We start from the raw sequence: 6,000 nt of genomic DNA on the forward strand, positions 1-6,000 counted from the left end.
ACTCTGAGGGGCCGTCTGCCCTGCTCGCTTGGGGATGAACCACAGTAGATCTGGGGGTGGAAGGATCAGCTTTTCTGGAATTATCACTAAGTGCTTCCTACCTCACTGGCTTCAAATATTGTTCGTATTTGTACAATTCACACTTTGACAGTTATGTGACTGCTTAGCCTCTCCAAGCCTCAATTTCCTAATCTGTGAAACGAGGAAAACAAGTCATTCCTGGCAGGGCCGTGTGAAGATGGACTGAGATGAGGCCCGTAACGTGTTTAACGGAAACCCTGGCTCCTCGCAGGCCCTCGGGATTAGTGGTGCAGCTTCCCTGACCCCCTGTCCCAAACTCCCCCCACCGCCACCACCACCACACACCCAGGACAAAAGGCCAGCAGCCAAGTGGCAGCTAACAAGGGCTGGTGTGCGATGTCCTTACACACCAACCAAGTACCTACAGCTGGTTTGACATAAAGAATCCAGAAGCGTCAGGAACTGCACAAAACCTGGAGCCCGGACTGAAGCCCCTGAAGCGGCCGATGGGCCCCGAGGACCTGCGTGAGGGCTGTCGCTGAAGAGGCAGTCGCCTGGAACAGGTCACACGGGCTGGCTATGGGCCCCAGATCTAGAAAACACGCAAGTCCTTCTGACGTCCCCTCCTGCCTCCTCCTCGGCCCACCGGCCTGCTCTGGCTTTGCATGCTTCTCGCCTCGCTACCTTCCTTGGCACTGCCATCTCATTTCGTAACCGAGGAAATAGGAACCGCACTCCAGAACGCCACCCAGAACCTCCTCTTTCTTGCAAACCCACAGAAATTTCCCAACCTCCCGTGCTGAGCCCAATCGATACCATTTGAAAAGCTCATATCCCTCCCCCCTGAAACCTGTTCCGTTTCCACAGCGCGCCCCGGTGCTCCTGCCGCTGGCCCGTCATCCCCCCAGTTCCGGAGCCCCTCTCCCCTAAAAGCTCCCACTGTGACAACCACTCTGGTAACAGGTCCCCAGATGGTGTCCGAGGCTTGGCCAACGGCACTGGCTTTCCTCTGAAAGACTGGCTGTGGGTAAGGATGGTTTCCAGCGCCGGGCCCTTTCCAGGTGAAGGGTGCACTCCCCGGTGAAGACGATGCACTGAAACGTGTCCGATAGGATCCGACAGGTCAGGACTTGGGGAAACTGCACAACTGGCCCAGAAAAATAACTGAGTGATGGCACTCTACAAAATTCAATTTCTAAAATATTTCAGGTATTTGTTGCTTTTTACTTAAGTTCCAAAAGCAGGCCACAAAATTATCCTATATAATAAAGAGGTAATGTGCAAACTAACCCTCACACTGTCACACAAGATGGCTACCCCCACGTGGTCAAAGATGGCTGCCACAAGATGGCCAGCAGGGGATGGCAGTTGGGGGGGACCAGGCCTGCAGGAGAGGGCAGTTAGGGGTGACCGGGCCGGCAGGGGAGGGCAGCTGGGGACAACCGGGTCGGCAGGGGAGGGTAGTTGGGGACGACTGGGCCGGCAGGGGAGAGCAGCTGGGGGCGATCGGACTGGCAGGGAAGCAGTTAGGGATCAATCAGCCTGGCAGGGGAGTGGTTGGGAGCCAGGAGTCCAAGATTGTGAGAGGGATGTCTGACTGCCGGTTTAGGCCTGATCCCACAGGGGTCCCAGATTGGAGAGGGTGCAGGCTGGGCTGAGAAACACCCTCCCTGCAGTGCACGAATTTCGTGCACCAGGCCTCTAGTGTGTATAATATAATTAAACTATGTAGGAAAAGTGCATATAAGAAAAGAAAATAGAGGAGAAACCAAGATGGCGGCATAGGTAAACACCTAAACTGCTGCCTCGCACAACAATTTCAAAACTACAACTAAAAGACAAGACGGACATGATCCAGAACCACAGGAAGGCTGGCTGAGTGGAAATTCTACAACTAGAAGGAAAGAGAAAAGCACACTGAGACTCACAGGAGCTGCGGAAGGCAGAGGTACGGAGGCGCGCGCACGAAGAGGGCTGGCAACTGAGTACGCAGCTGGCTTTCTGAATCGGGAGGGAGACAAAAGCTCCCGACTGCTCTGAAGTCCAGTTCCCGGCGAGTCTCTGGGGACCTAGACTCATTCGGGGAGAAACTGGACTGTCTGGCAGCAGGCGAAACTAGAGGGCAGCTTTCTCTCAGAGGTACTTGCAGCGATTACTGCAGGACACTGAGACCCAGGGGCCTCTTAGGGCAGGGCTGATGAGAAGCCATTGCTGTCTGCTCCGCTCTGAGACTCCACCCCATCCAAGCTAATCACAGAGGCTTTTGCAAGTCTTGTCTCCTAAGGGTGTCTCCAGCACAGAAGTTCTCACAGCGTAGACACAGCTGATCCTCACAGCCAATTGGCCTGGAGGTCAAATCCTCCCAGTGATACCAACAACAATCAAGGCTTAACTACAACAAGACTGTGCACACAGCCCACAAAGGGGTGCACCAAGAGTGTCCACCTCAGGTAACTGGGGAGGCTGAGCCACTGGGCCCTATAGGACACCTAGCACACAAAGCCACTATATCAACTCAGGGAAGCAGCCAAAATGCGGAGACAAAGAAACAGGTCACAAATGACAGAAATGGAGGAAAGCAAATGACTGGATATAGAGTTCAAAACCAAGGTTATAAGGTTTTTCAAGAATTTTCTAGAAAAGGCCGATAAATTTAGCGAGACCCTCGAGGATATGAAAAAGGACCAACTAGAAATTAAGCATACACTGACTGAAATAAAGAATAATATACAGAGATCCAACAGCAGACTAGAGGATCGCAAGAATCAAGTCAGAGATTTGAAATACAAAGAAGCAAAAAAGACCCAACCGGAAAAGCAAAAGGAAAAAAGAACCCAAAAATATGAAGACAGTGTAAGGAGCCTCTGGGACAACTTCAAGCGTACCAACATCAGAATTATGGTGGTGTCAGAAGAAGAGAGAGAACAAGATACTGAAAACCTATTTGAAGAAATAATGACCAAAAATTTCCCCCACCTGGTGAAAGAAATAGACTTACAAGTCCAGGAAGCGCAGAGAACCCCAAACAAAAGGAATCCAAAGAGGACCACACCAAGACACATCATAATTAAAATGCCAAGAGCAAAAGACAAAGAGAGAATATTAAAAGAAGCAAGAGAAAAACAGTTAGTTACCTACACGGGAGCACCGATACAATTGTCAGCTGATTTCTCAACAGAAACTATGCAGGCTAGATGGAAGTGGCAAGAAATATTCAAAGTGATGAATAGCAAGAACCTATGACCAAGATTACTCTACCCAGCAAAGCTATCATTCAGAATTAAAGGTCAGATAAAGAGCTTCACAGATAAGAAAAAGCTAAAGGAGTTCATCACCACCAAACCAGTGTTATATGAAATGCTGAAAGGTATTCTTAAAGAAGAGGAAGAAGAAGAAAAAGGTAAAGATAAAAATTATGAACAACAAATACATATCTATCAACAAGTGAATCTAAAAATCAAGTGAATAAAAAATCTGATGAACAGAATAAACTGGTGAATATAATAGAATCAGGGGCATAGAAAGGGAGTGCACTGACAATGCTCGGGGGGAAAAGGGTGTGGGGGGTGCGGGAAGAGACTGGACAAAAATCGTACACCTATGGATGAGGACAGTTGGGGGGGGGGGGGGTAAGGGCAGAGGGTGGGGTGGGAACCGGATGAAGAGGAGCAATGGGGGGAAAAAAGAGGAATAATTGTAATAATCTGAACAATAAAGATTTATTTTAAAAAAAAAAGAAAAGAAAAAATATATGCCCTAGCCGGTTTGGCTCAGTGGATAGAGCGTCGGCCTGCGGACTAAAGGGTCCCAGATTCAATTCTGGCCAAGGGCACATGCCCATGTTGCAGGCTCAATCCCCGCACTAGGGGGCGTGAAGGAGGCAGCCGATCAATGATTCTCTCTCATCATTGATGTTTCTATCTCTGTATCTCTCTGCCTTCCACTCTAAAATCAATAAAAAATATATATTAAAAAAGAAAAGATAGATTGTAGGAAGATGGCTGCCAACGGGAAGGCAGACTGCAAGATAGTGTGTGAGTGAGAAAACAAAGGGAGAGGGTGTGGTCGCACGGGGAGTGTTTGTTGGTGAGTTGAGGGACAGCTATACTCCAGGAGACTGTGGGGGACGGCCAGACGGGGCTCCCCTGACCGGGCAGCCCCCACTGCTGTGGGGTTCCCTCCCAGAGTGACCGGCTCAGACGTGGAGACCGCACCATCTTGAAGGGGAAAGTGGATGTTACCAGAAGCCTGAAAAGCCCGGGGAATCTACAACTACGGCACCCACCGAACAGCTGAGAACCCGAGAACACCGGTCCCCAAATGGCGCGAGCACACGGATTCAGAGGAGCTCTACACCCCCTCACGGAAAGGTCAGATTTCCCCTGGGATAAGGTGAGGTCTGTGGTCCCAGGAGGAGAGAGAAATGCGCACGGCAGGAGCTGGAGGACCCGGGGAAGTCTGCGCCTAGAAAAATCCGCGGCTGTTGGGGCTGGTGTGATCTGTGAATGTGGAAGGGGTTCTGCAGAGCTGCTAACAGAAGGGAACTCTAAAAAGCATCCCATTTTGATCTGGGCGCAAAAGGACAGCCCAAAACTTTTAAAAAGTGTGCCGGCTGCTTAGACCCAAGGGGAAAAAGACTGCACAGACTTGCGCGCAGCCCCAGAGTTCGCACACTTACTCTGGCTCTTTTTTTTTTTTTCCTCTTTGAATTCTTGCTTCTGATTACTAAGCCCAATACATAGGATCACCCAATTGGGGACACTCTAAGAGGCTGCAGGGGAAAGTTGTTTTTCTGGAACCTGGGGATCAGAGCAGGGAATAACCATCAGAGAATCAGCTCTGGGGCAACCCACTCCCCCAAACCGGTATTAAGTGCCACAGGGAAAACAAAATCTAAACACTAGCTAGAGCAGACCTATAGACCTGGAGGTCAATCCAGAAACACTGCCACCCAGGGGTTGAATCACAAATTGACTCTTGTGTAAACACAAATGAAGGAGTATAAGAAATAAAGACGTACTGCCTGCTTGAAAATCAGAACTGTGGCTTACAACACTGAGGAGGAGTGGAACGCAGAGATCTTCAATACTGTCCTGACTAGGAAACAGGCGTGCCAAACAGAACAGTAGAGGAAGTGAATGACCTTCACTACTGCACATTTTTATTTTTATTTTTTTCATCTTTTACTTAAGAAATTAAATTTTTTTCTTTTTCCCTCACTTGATTTTACCTATTTAATTATTACATTTTTATTTTCAATCAGTATTATTACTACTACTATTTTACCTTTTTTTTTTTTTAAAAAAAGTGTCATTTTATTTTCTCTTTATTTTATTTTGGGATTAGTGTTCTATATTCTATTTTCACCTTTCCTTTAGCATCATTTTACTCTATCGCAACTTTACCTTTATGCCAACACTCTTCCTCACTTTTCCCCTTTTGTTGTCCTGTTTCTCCTACCCTATTCCTGCTTTAGATTTTCCATATTCCTTCTTTTTACCCCCTGTTAAAATTTCACCCTACTTATATATCTAATTTCCAATCTCCTGCTCCAAGTCCATACACACCTCTCTCTTCTCTTTCTTCACTATCCAAAAAAAATTTTTTTCTCTCTGTCCTTTTGTTGTTGTTTGCTTGATTGTTGATTATATCGGTTTTTTTATGCTTGTTTGTGAGATTGTTTTGCTTTTTCTTTGTGTTTTTTTGTTTTGTTTGTGTTTGTTTTTTGCTTCTGTTTTCCCTCGCCTTGCTTGATATTAGTTGTTGTTTGTAGTTTGCATTCATCTCCATGTACTTGTTGCTGGCATTTGTTGGGATTAGTGGCTGTTCTACTGGAGTTTTCTCCATATATATATATATATATATATATATATATATATATATATACACACATATATAGTTTTTTTCCCCTCTTTTTTCTTATTCTCTTTCTTTTCTCTCTTACTTTTTTTTTTCCCAATTTCATTTTTGCACTCCATT

This window comes from Cnephaeus nilssonii, assembly GCF_951640355.1.
Source record: "Cnephaeus nilssonii genome assembly, chromosome: 1".
Lineage (NCBI taxonomy): Eukaryota > Metazoa > Chordata > Mammalia > Chiroptera > Vespertilionidae > Cnephaeus > Cnephaeus nilssonii.